Raw genomic sequence first — 13,402 nt, 5'->3', positions numbered from 1 at the left:
ATCCACAAACAGGGAACAGATGCCTCAAACATGGCCAATTACAGACCCATTGCACTGTTAAATAACGATTACAAGATATTCGGAGACAGTCTTGCAAATAGATTAAAAATGGTGCTGAAAGAGATAATTCATAAAGATCAAACTGGATTTCTTCCCGGATGATTTATGCAATCCAATATTAGATGTGTGATCAATGTATTAGAATATTTGGATATTAAAATTGATAAACCAGGTTATTATGTTGGTGGACGCTGAAAAAGCTTTTGATAATGTGTCCTGGAAGTTTATGAAAAAAATAATGGAAGAAATCGGACTGGGAGAAAATATTTGTAAAGGAATAAATGCCATCTATTTGGAACAATATGCAAAACTGATCATCAATGGAAGAATTACTGAGGAGTGCAAAATAAACAAGGGAACAAGACAGGGCTGCCCAGTGTCACCACTGATATTTATCTTGGTGATGGAAGTATTGAACAATCAGATAAGAAAGGATCAGCTTGTTAAAGGCATCACTCTGGGAAGCAAAACATATAAAATTAAAGCTTTTGCGGATGATTTACTTGTTATGACTGAAAACCCTAAAGAAAGTCTGAAAAGAGTGCTGGAATTGATTAAAGAATTTGGAGAAGTGGCAGGCTTTAAGCTGAATATAACAAAAACAAAAATGCTTGTTAAAAATGTAACCACAGAAGAAAAGGACGATTTAGAAAAAATATTAGGCCTGAAAATCTCCTCAAAAGTGAAATACCTGGGTATTTGGAACACCCCCAAGAACATAAACTTATTTCAGGATAATTACACCAAAACTTGGTTAGAGATTAGAAAAAACTGTAACCTGGAGTAAACTAAAATTAACATTTCTGGGTAGGATTTCCATTATAAAGATGACTGTGCTTCCAAAATTAATCTTTTTAATTCAAATGATTCCAATACTGGGCGAAGCAAGTTGTCTCAAGATATGGCAAAGAGAAATTTCCAAATTCTTGTGGGAAGGGAAGAAACCTAGGATTAAACACCTGATCTTAATAGACATAAAAGAGAGAGGAGGCTTTTCCCTACCCGACCTAAAACTTTACTACGGGGCAGCCTGTTTCACCTGGCTTAAAGATTGGTGCACGTTGCAGGATTCGGACCTCCTGGACCTGGAAGGTTTTGACAACCATTGGGGATGGCACGCCTACCTAATATATGGAAAAGCAAAAATTCATAAAAACTTTACCAACCATATAATAATAAAGTCACTCTTTGCTGTATGGGAAAAATATAAAGACCTGATGGAGCCTAAAGTCCCCTGGTGGACTTCTCCAGTAGAAGCCATAGCAGTAAAACGGAAAAATACTCAGGAAAGCTGGTCAACATATAAAATACTTCTAAAAAATGAAGATAACCAAATAAAATTAAAAAACTTTGAGGAAATAAGAGACCACATTTCAGACTGGTTCCAATACTGTACCATCAGTTATTTGAAAAATTTAAATCTGACAAACAAAAGGGGTTCTCAACAGAAATTTCCCGATTCGAATCTGATCTTGTAAATTCTAAAAGAAAAACTCTTTCCAAAACTTACCGACTCCTCCTTGACTGGACAGTCAAGGAGGAGGAGGTAACAGTGGCAATGGTGAGGTGGTCCCAGGATTTTGGCCACTAAATAACCATGACCCAATGGGACAATTTATGGAAGATCAATTGGAAATTCACAAATTGTTACACGATTAGAGAACTTTCAGAAAAATGTAACATCGATGGTATCTAACACCATGGAAGCTTTCAAAAATGTATAAAAATGTATCAAGTAATTGCTGGAGATGCGGAGACTCAGGAACATTCTTCCATATGTGGTGGATATGTAGGAAAATACAGGTATTCTGGGAGAGTATACATGCAGAACTGCAAAAAATGCTAAAGATCTCTTTCAATAAAAAACCAGAGGCCTACCTCCTGGGAATAACAGATTTGGATATTCCACAAAAGAGGAAGGGTATCTTTTTATATGCGACGGCGGCAGCAAGAGTTTTGATCGCAGCAAAATGGAAGAGTAATGAAATCCCCTCTATTCAAGATTGGATCCAAAGCTGACAGAATATGCTGAATTAGATGGTTTATCAGAAAAAATAAAGAATAAATCAAAACAGGAATTTGTTTCTAAATGGGAGGTTTTTAAAGAATATCTGAAAAATAAATATAGTAGTTTAAATTCTGTTGCAGCATTCGAGGAACTTCAGTAATAGTTGTAAGGTAGATATAAGAAATTAGATTTAATGAGAAAAAAAGTGTATTGGCAATAAGTAATATGAATTACGAAAAAAAAGTGTATTGGCAATAAGTAATATGAATTTGAAGTATGGAATAGATGGGAGGTTGGGTCTTTAGTGTTAAGACCAATAGATGTTTTATTGTTTGCTAAGAATATTATGTGTTTATGGTTATTTTTGTATTTTGTGTATAATTTGGTATTTGTGTTTTTTTGTTTGTTTTTCTTGTATAAATAAAAAACTTTTTTTTAAAAAAAGCCCTTCACGGCCTAGGACCCTCGTACCTACGGGACCGCCTCTCCCGGTATGTCCCACGGAGGACCCTAAGGTCCATAAATAGCAACATTAAAATATTGAAGCATTAAAATATTAAAATGTAGCCTCATCGCAGGAGGAGAAAGGAAGAAGTTCACAGCCATTTGCACAGAGCATATATTCCCTTCCAGTTCCCTCCCCCCTCCCCCTCCTCAGGAGTCTGGCCTCATGAGTTTTCCTGAGCATGATCAGAAGACTCCTGTCTTGGGACTCTTGGCGCCCTTCCCAGGAAAGGGGAATGAGAAGCCAAGGGGGTTGAGGAGCCTTGCGTTTCAGCATGTCCAAGATGTGTTGCAACTGGATAAGACTCCGTTCCCAGGCCTGCTTATTCTTGGCGTTGATAGCTTCTATTCATTAGCTTCTTGAAGCTCTCTCGTACTGATAAAAATAATGTTTTGCCTATGCAGCAGCATCTTGTGAGAAAGCAGAGAAGAGCAGAGAAAAGCTGAAGCTGTGGATTTTTAGAAGAGAGAAAGGGAAAATTTGGTTTCGAGGTCTGGGGTGAAGTCTTGAGGCCTGGGGTGACTTCGGGCCTTGGTGGGGTCACCTGTCCTCAGCTCCTTCAGTAGCAGGTTGGACTAGATGACCCTTGGGGTCCCTTCCCAATATATACTCACCCACTCACCCACCATCTTTGGAAAGTGCTTCAGAAAGAAGAAAGAGAAATAGCATTCCTTTTAGTTGTAGTTGTTGGCATGCAGAGGGTCGCAAGGCCAGCTGGGTATCCCCAGCTGGGTCATCTCCTTCCAGCCATCCCGCTGCGAAGACCCATCTGCTCCAATGTAAATCAGTGACCCAGGCTTCAAAGCTAGGGTACAATATATCAGCCGAGTGAACTGCGCAAACAGAATAGGCGTGAGGCTTGTGGAAGCATACTATGGATTTATTAATCATAAATCAGGACAAAGAAACATGTGATCTCTCTCTGTGTCCTCTCAGAGAGACAGAGAGAAGCAAAAGCTATGCAGTGGTACTTTGGGTTACAGACGCTAACCCAGAAATAGAACCTCGGGTTAAGAACTTTGCATCAGGATGAGAACAGAAATCGTGCCGTGGCGCCAGTGGGAGGTCCCATTAGCTAAAGTGGTACCTCAGGTTAAGAACAGTTTCAGGTTAAGAATGGACCTTCAGAACGAATTAAGTTCCTAACCTGAGGTACCAGTGTATTTATTAGTAGGTTGAAAATTGTAACTAAGGACAAGCAAGTAAGTGTCCTCACAGGCCTTGGGATCTAGCTCCTGACTTTAGGAGATACTATCTTTTATCTTATCTAACTAATGTTCCGTGCCTATCATGGTGATAGAAAATCATTTAGCAGAAAATCAGCTAAATGAAAGTGTTGGAGTGTGCAGCTTTGTGACAAAAACCACATTGGTTCTTTTTTCCCTTTGCCACTCCTGTCTTTGTGACCTTCTAGCAAGCCCTTCCCTATTGCTGGACAAGTTGCTCCTTTCTATTCACCCTTGCTTACTTGCTTCCTCATTCTGTTTCAAATCCTTCATTAAGCTTTCATTCACTCGTTCATAAAATGTGTGCTTCCTCCAAACTTGAAGACTCAGGACTAAAAATGGATTTAAGTATATTCAGTGTGAAAGTTCTCACCTTGGCTACCTTAGCCTTCACCAAGTAAAAAAATGAAATGAGTATTTGTAACTTTTCGGAATGATACTCAGGCTTGTGCTTCAGCTAACGGACAGCCTTTCTATTCATTACTTGCATCAGAACATAGTTCGTGGATGGCATTGTTAAATACCAATTTGTTGATCTTGGCGTTCACAAGAGAAGGAGGCAATCTCCCTTGTATTCAAGGTTTCTCAGTCAAGCCCAGCACCTTGAATTGTAACTAGAAAATATTCTAGTCTTTTGAGAGGTGCTGCATTTCTCTAAAGCTTCCAGGCAGTGTTCGGTGGCAGCTATAATCAGAGTGCACTACAGTAGTATAGCTTCTCTTGGAAAGTCATTCCATATCTGTATTGGCATTTGTACAACTTCTGCTGCCTTCAGCATCCTTTGCAACGCTCCTGGGCTCCTTTTACCTTTGCCCAGCTGTATTGTGTATATGGCCACACTTGCTTTGTGATCATGATCTCAGCAGCAGCTTTGGAAATTTGCCATGTGCCTGACACCTTTTGCACCTGCCTATCAACTCCCAACAACTCTTGGGAAAAAAGCAATGACAAACCTAGACAGCATCTTAAAAAGCAGAGACATCACCTTGTCAACAAAGGTCCGTATGGTTAAAGTTATGGTTTTCCCAGTAGTGATGTATGGAAGTGAGAGCTGGACCATAAAGAAGGCTGATTGCCGAACAATTGATGCTTTTGAATTATGGTGCTGGAGACTCTTGAGAGTCCCATGGACTGCAAGAAGATCAAATGTATCCATTCTTAAGGAAATCAGCCCTGAGTGCTCACTGGAAGACAGATCCTGAAGCTGAGACTCCAATATTTTGGCCACAGCATGAGAAGACTACCTGTGTTAAGTTGTGGGACAACACAGTGATTCTTCAAACAGCTCTTCAGTACATAACACCCCTCCCCACCGAGATAAGGCGTTAGTTACAATCGTAATGGTTTCCTTATATACAGCACTACACGTAATGATTCAATTAGGCACAAAAGCATATCGGTTACATTTCACCTACTTCCATTAGACTGGCAGTATTACATGTCTGTCAGGGGTTTAGGAGCAGAGGCACGGGCAAGGGAGGAAACAGAGAGCGAAGGGGAGGAGGCAGAAGAAAAGATGAGTGATGACGACGACCCGAGATCTCCTAGTCTTTCCAGTGAATCAGAGGATTCACAGAAAGGAGCACCAGTGGCCAGGGCAAGGGGGGAGTCTAGGGGGGCACCCCAGGAAGATAGAGCCAGAGGGGACTCAGGGGAGAGCAGCTGGAAATCGGGACCAGCGTCACCGCCAGGAAGCAGGGAAGAGGAAGGGAGCCAGGGGGGAAGCGCTGGCAGCTCACCACAGGAGGGAGGGCATGAGTCAGGAGTGGCCACACCTCCATCGGGGAGCGAAGAAACGGTTAAGAGGAAAGTGGAAGGTTGGGCGCGCGCGCCAAGTTCAAATGCAGAGGAAGGCGGCGCAGTAAGCAGCCCCGAAAGAGAGCCAGGTCCTAAAGCCCGGCGCAAGGAGACAGGAGGGTCCGGGTCAGCGTCAGAAGAATCCCGGAAGGAAGAAACCCCGGGGGGTAGAGGGACCCAGAGGAGGACAGTCAGGCGGAAAAGGTGGAGCAAGGCTAGGATATTAAGTTGGTGCACACGGGGCGGAGACTCAGACGGAGCCTCGCCGATCTAGCTACTAGACGTAGAGTTGCGCGCAGCAGCGTGAGAATGGAAACTGTAATTCAATAAAGACTTTTACTTAATGATCGCTGGCTAGCGTGATCCTGTGTGAGCTAGGATCTTCAAGCAGCTCTGACAATGTCCAACAACATAGTCCTTTAAATAAGTTGGGAGCTTGGAAACTCTGCCAGACTGCCGGGGAGCGGTACCCAAGTCCGGGGGGCCGCCCAATTCTTGCTGAGGCTGTGGCGTGACCCTAGGTGGCATTGAAACCAAGTCCCCTGGATCCGCTGCTGTGGGTGGAACCTCCGCAAGTGGAGTTGGCGGAATGTCAGGCACGGCAGTGGTCTGAGTCTGTGCGAAGCGGCATGGTTCGGCTGCACGCCTTCATTTTGCGAGAGAGGTGTAGGTGGAGCCTCGGCATCTGTAAGTCTCTGTTCCGGAGCCATGAGCGCAGTTGGGGGCACCACGGTAGTGTCTGTTGTGACGTGGGGGTTTGTGATTTCAGCTCTCTTGACATAATATGCTGGAGACAGTTCTCTAGTAACACTTCTTTATTAAAGCAACAAGACTGAGACCTGAGGAGGGGAAAGCTACATTTATAGGGACAGGGGACTAGCTAGAAAGGATACATTTTGGAGGGAACAATATCAGGCAATCACAGTCCTGCCTTTTGGAGGAAACCAATAAGACAGAGGATCCAAATACAGCAGCTTAAATGAACCAATAGTAGCTGTACCCTCTGAAACCAAAAGGCAGTTACTTTACCCTAATGCAAACACAGACAATACTAATACAGATATAAAATCCTTTGACTCAATACACAACACCCCTCCCCCCCAGTGAGCACAGCAGACGTAATCTCTCAGGTACTGTGGGGTCCTACAACTTCTACTTGATCTCCTGACAGCAGATCTTGCCGGTTCTGGATTGGGTGTTACCTGTGGTAGAGGGGCTGCTATCGGGGTTTCGTCAGGAACAGATGGAGTCCCAGACATCTCAGGGTCCCCTACCTGTACCTCGTCATCATGAGGACTAGCAGACCCTGGTTCATTTGCTGAAGCCCCTGGTGACTGCACCTCTGGGCCATTTTCACTCTGGTCTTGCAGCTCTGCATCGTAAGCCAGGGATGAATTATCTGACTCCCCCCTGCTGAGCGCCCAGTGCCTCAGCTGATCTATATGTCTCTTCCAAACTTGCCCATTTTCCAAGGTCATATAATAGGTCCACTAGCCCGGGTGACCACACCAGCCACCCACCGCGAACCTCGTGAATAGTTCCTCACCCAGACCAGATCTTCAGGGGCGAGATACCTTGTTGTGTCAGTCTCAGCCTGGGGGGTTGCTCTTGAATTACGGTTTGGCATTTTATCCGGGTGGACATAATCCAGCACCGTTACCAGTCTCCTACCCAAGAGCAGCTCAGCTGGCGACTGGTGCTCTGGCCACTTCTGGCCGCACCTCTTGGCATGCCTTGCATGTTCGTACCCATTGTTCTATGCTCTGGTCCACTCCAGGCCACCACACATAACATCGGGCTAGCGACTTCATCCTGACCATTCCCGGGTGTCCCATGTGAAGCGTCTCAAGAACCCTGTTTCTCTCTTTCTTTCTTTTTATAAAATATTTATTGAAAGTTTTAGACAATATAACACCATTCACAACCCAAAAACAATAAAAAAGCACCATCCCCACAATAAAAAAGACATACAAAAAAAAAGACAACAAAAAATCATTAAAAAGACATAAAAAATAGTTCAATTTCATCAACCAAATTTCCATAACCCTCTTTTCTGACTCCCTCACATCTCCCTTTTCTGTGTTCCCATTTACAAAATCTTGTTCAGCAATACTTCACCTGCTCTCAAATCTTATTTTATATTATATGTTTCAACTATTATGTCTCCAGTTTTACCCTTTGTTATCAAATACTTAAATATTTAAGCTTGACATAATATTATTCAAATTTCACTTTTGTTCTTATAGTTCAATTAGCTTCATACTTCTTTAGCTAAATCACTAATGCCATAATATCTTTATATCCTGCATCATTCTAGCATTCATACAATTTACAATACTTTTGCAAATGGTCCTTAAATTTCTTCCAGTCCTCTTCCACTGTCTCTTCTTCCAGGTCTCAGATTCTGCCAGTCATTTCTGCCAGTTCCATGTAGTCTATCAGTTGCATCTGCCATTCTTCCAAGGTGGGCAAATCTTGTGTCTTCCAGTACTTTGCGAAGAAAGGCCTCTGGTTTCTTAGGGAAGGTATATTTAAATACCTTTTTCAGTTCATTATAGATCATTTCCCAGAAAGCCTTAATCTTGAGGCACGTCCACCAAAGGTGAAAGAATGTACCTTCAATTTCTTTACATTTCCAGCATTTATTATCGGGCAAATGATAGATTTTTGCAAGCTTGACTGGGGTCATGTACCACCTGTATATCATTTTCATAATATTTTCTTTCAGGGCATTACATGCCATAAATTTCACACCAGTGGTCCATAACCATTCCCAGTCAGCAAACATAATATTATAACCAATGTCTTGCGCCCATTTTATCATTGCTGATTTAACCGTTTCATCCTGAGTGTTCAATTTTAACAGCAAGTTATACATTCTTGAAAGTACCTTAGTTTTTGGTTCTAACAGTTCTGTTTCTAGTTTCGATTTTTCCACCTGGAAGCCTATTTTTTTTATCAATCTTAAAGGCCTCCCTAATCTGACCATAATGTAACCAATCTCGCACCTTCCCCTTTAATTTCTCAAAACTCTGCAATCTCCAAGCGTCTCCATCTTCTTCTACTATCTCCCAATACTTTGGCCAGTTGGCCTCCATATTAAGTCTTTTCTGAGCCTTAGCTTCCATTGTTGACAACCACCTTGGGGTCTTATTCTCTAATAGATCTTTATATCTTGTCCAGACATTAAACGGTGTCTTCCTGACTATATGGTTCTTAAATGCTTTATGAGCTTTAACCTTGTCATACCACAAATATGCATGCCACCCAAACACATTGTTAAAACCTTCCAAATCCAAAATGTCAGTGTCCTCAAGAAGTAGCCACTCTTTCAGCCAGCAAAATACAGTTTCATATCTGGCAGGGCAATGCCCCCTCTTTCTTTAGCATCAGTTAGTATTTTAAATTTTATTCTGGGCTTTTTGTTTCTCAGTGGTGCTGGGATGATCACCCTATCTCCCCACAGGAGACAACCCTTATGCATGGACAACTCGTGCTGCCTTGTCGTATAAGGCCTGAATTTGTCTTCATGCGGATCACCTGGCCACCCCCTCCTCACCCAAGTGAGCACACGGGAGAGAACAGCATCTTTCCTCGTTTTCTCAGCTATATCAGTAGCCGTTACAGGGGCCCCCGGAAGTGTTTCCAGCATCAATATGTGCTCCGCTGGAGGAGGATCCTCATTGCTCCCGCCAGGAAGGGGCAATCGACTCAGCGCATCAGCGTGGCACAACTGTTTCCCCGGCACATGGGTCAAGGTGTACTTGAACCCGTTCAGGAATATAGACCAACGCAACATTCTGGGGGAGAGAATTTGTGGCGTTTGTTTGGGTTTGTCAGGGGCTCAGGAACAGAGGCACAGGGGAGGGAGGAAATGGAGAGCGAAGGGGAAGAATCTGAGGGCAGCGTAGGGGAGTATGACAGTGACCCGAGAGATTCCATGAGCTTCTCCAGCGAATTGGAAGATTCCCAGAAGGAGGCGCTGATGGTCAGGGCAAGGGGGGTCCCAGGGGGGACGCACCAGAAACAAGGGGCCAGCGGGGACTCCCAAAGCAGCAGCGGGAGATCAGGACCAGCTTCCCCACCAGAGTGTAGTGGGGGGGAAGAGTCCAATGTGTCAGGGCCAGCGTCTCCTTCAGCAGGGAGAGAAGATGAGTCAGGGCTGACCACACCTCTATCGGAGAGTGGGGGAACGGAGGGGAGGTCAGGTCCAGCTAGCCTCCCCGAAGGGGGAAGCAGTGACAGGAGCAGTGTAACGGTCAGGAGGAAGGTTGCCGGCTGGGCGCGTGCGCCAAGTTCGAATGTACAGGAGCGTGGGACAGCAGAAAACCCGGATTGGGAACCAGGTCCTAAAGCCCGCCGGAGGCAGGGGGAAGACTCAGGGGACTCAGCGTCAGAAGAGTCTAGGAAGGGCAAGACCCCAGCGGACAGGCGGAACAAGAGGAGGAAAGAGCAAAGGAAGAGGTGGAGCAAGGCCAGAGTCTTAAACTGGTGTCTGGGGGGAGGAGATTCAGATGGAGCTTCAGCGGTCTAGAGTTTCAGACGTAGAGCTGCACGCTGCGGTTGTGAAAGCGAAACTGAACTTCAATAAAGACTTCTGTATATAACAACGAACCGGCGTTGGTCCTTTGTGAGCTGGGACCTCGGGCAGCTCTGACAGTAAGCTCCGTCTCCAAAATTATAGAATTGAACCCTCGCAGTGTGAGTTGGCGCAGCGAGGGGCAAAACTTGGTGTTTTGCGAGCTCACGAAGATAGGCAAAGATGACTACAGAGGAGAAAGTGACAGAACTGCAAGAAGCAGTCACGAGGCTTTACGCAGAAGTAACAGCATCCAGAAAGAGAGAAGAAGAAGCAGTAGCGCTCTGCCGGGATCTGCAAACCAGGTGGGAACGTTTGGGCAAAGAGGGGCTGCCGGGACCCAAGCCGGAGGGAGTTGGCCTCGGGAAGAGGGGGGGCAGCATCGTAGCCCACTTCGACGGGAACCTGCAGCAGTATCCTAACTTCAGAGCAGACATAGTTTTCGCGCTCAATTTGCTTCGGAAAGACTTTAGAGACGAGGAGGAGAAAGTAGGCTTCATAATAACTCATCTGCATGGGGAAGCTAAATCGTGGCTGCGCAATTTATGGCGCGAAAATGATCCCGCCCTCCAAGATTCAAAAGCATTTATCAAGGCTATGGACGATTGTTTTAAATCAACGGTAGATGTGGATGTGGCCAGGAGGGAAATGCACGGGCTGAAGCAGGGCAAAGCCACGGTGAGACAATATCACTCCCGCTTTTTTGCGTTAGTAAATGTGCTGGGCTGGGAGAAGGACTCCGCTGCCGTAAGGGATCTGTTCTGGGAGGGACTAAATGGGGCCGTGAAAGATGAGCTGGCGAGGGGGGAGAGACCTAACAGTACCACAGAAGTCGTCCAGAGAGCGCTGGCGATAGGGGTGCGCCTGGAAGAACGCCCTTGGAGCAGGGATGAGAGACGTATGGCACGTACACCAGCCAGAACAACTCCCTTCCTACCCAGAGAGACAGGGCGCGCGTAATCCACGCCTCCACTGGGGGGGGGGGGAGAAGAGCCGATGGAGATAGGTGGTGCCAGGGCTCAGACAGCGACCAGAACCCAAACACCAGGAGCAGTCAAGGCGAAGGCTCCTAGAGGGAACAGGAAGTGTTATATCTGCGACAGTGCACAGCACATGGGCAAAAAGTGTCCCCAGAGGATCCAGAGGCACACTGCAGCCTCAGCAACAGTAAGGGGAGCAGTTCAGCAGGGGGAACAGCTACAGGGAAACGACGAAGCCTGGTTGGAGGCAGAGGCACTGGGGCACAGCCAGGCGAGTCAATGAAGCAGTCCCCAAAGATTTTACAGCCCACAGACCCCCTCCCACCCAAAACAGTGGTGCAACTCACCGCATCGCTCCAGCTGCCCAATGGACTTACCCTGGAAGTCCCTATTACCATTGACTCTGGTAGTAATGCAGACTTTGTAGGAGTGGACTTCATCAAGCAACATCGCATAGCACTCCTACCAGCCACGATGCCCCTAAACGTCGTCACGGTCGATGGCAGAGAGCTACTGGGATGACAGGTGGTACAGCAAACACCGCCTATGGTAATGCAAATTGGAAATCACCGTGAAGTCATCAGCTTCAACGCCACCCACCTGTCGGACAAGCCCATAGTGTTGGGCATGAGTTGGCTGGATAGACACAGCCAGGCATTAGCATGGTACCAGCGGCAGTTGACCTTCTGCTCCTCCTACTGCGCAGAACACTGCATCCGGACCAGCCAGGAAGAGGAGGGGCAAGGGGCAACCACAGCTACACCTAGGCATGGTGCAAGCGGTACCCAACAAGTACAAGGCATTTTTGGAGGTCTTCTGTGAGAAGGAAGTGGACAAGCTGCCTCCCCACCGGCCCTACGACTGCATGATTGACCTCCTGCCGGGGGCGACGCTGCCGACTGGAAAACTGTATTCCATGTCTGAAGACGAACTGCAAGAACTCAGGGAGTTCATAGATCACAACTTGAAGCGGGGTGTCAGAGCTGCTTGAAGATCCTAGCTCACACAGGATCACGCTAGCCAGCGATCATTAAGTAAAAGTCTTTATTGAATTACAGTTTCCATTCTCACGCTGCTGCGCGCAACTCTACGTCTAGTAGCTAGGTCGGCGAAGCTCCGTCTGAGTCTCTGCCCCGTGTGCACCAACTTAATATCCTAGCCTTGCTCCACCTTTTCCGCCTGACTGTCCTCCTCTGGGTCCCTCTACCCCCCGGGGTTTCTTCCTTCCGGGATTCTTCTGACGCTGACCCGGACCCTCCTGTCTCCTTGCGCCGGGCTTTAGGACCTGGCTCTCTTTCGGGGCTGCTTACTGCGCCGCCTTCCTCTGCATTTGAACTTGGCGCGCGCGCCCAACCTTCCACTTTCCTCTTAACCGTTTCTTCACTCCCCGATGGAGGTGTGGCCACTCCTGACTCATGCCCTCCCTCCTGTGGTGAGCTGCCAGCGCTTCCCCCCTGGCTCCCTTCCTCTTCCTTGCTTCCTGGCGGTGACGCTGGTCCCGATTTCCAGCTGCTCTCCCCTGAGTCCCCTCTGGCTCTATCTTCCTGGGGTGCCCCCCTAGACTCCCCCCTTGCCCTGGCCACTGGTGCTCCTTTCTGTGAATCCTCTGATTCACTGGAAAGACTAGGAGATCTCGGGTCGTCGTCATCACTCATCTTTTCTTCTGCCTCCTCCCCTTCGCTCTCTGTTTCCTCCCTTGCCCGTGCCTCTGCTCCTAAACCCCTGACATCCATCCCCCCCTCGAAGCCCCCCATTCCCCCCTCCCCTCCTTCCGGTGCTGGAGCTGGGGGCTGCTGTTGCAAAGGGACGAACGTCGGATATCGGTCGCTTCCCGTGGCGGGCCTCCATCTGAAGTCTCGCGGGTCTTCCTCCCTGCTCTCGTCGACAACGGTCACCTCCGCTTCCATCTCTGTGCCGCCGTGCTCGAAACCAGGGTCGTCCCCGAAAACGTCCATGTCCGTCTCTCCCTCACTTCCTCCTGGCGGTGTTGCTCGTCCTGGGCCTTCCAGCCACCATCTGCGGAACTGCTCCTCTGGTCTATCGTCCCACCAATACGAGGGTTCTGATGCAGATCCCGAGGGTGACCCCTCCGGGGAACGGACGTCTTGTGTCGGGTCCTCGTCCGAGTCGAACCCCCGGAAAGTGCTGGCCGAAAGCGTGGGCGTGAAAAGCCAGTCGTCGAAAAAGTCTGCTGGCATAGGTCTATGGGGGAAGAGGGCATGAAACTCGTCTTTGAGGAGAGGTTCG

Source organism: Podarcis liolepis, assembly GCF_965112155.1.
Source record: "Podarcis liolepis genome assembly, chromosome: Z".
In the NCBI taxonomy this organism is placed as follows: domain Eukaryota; kingdom Metazoa; phylum Chordata; class Lepidosauria; order Squamata; family Lacertidae; genus Podarcis; species Podarcis liolepis.
This window is presented reverse-complemented; position numbering follows the sequence as displayed.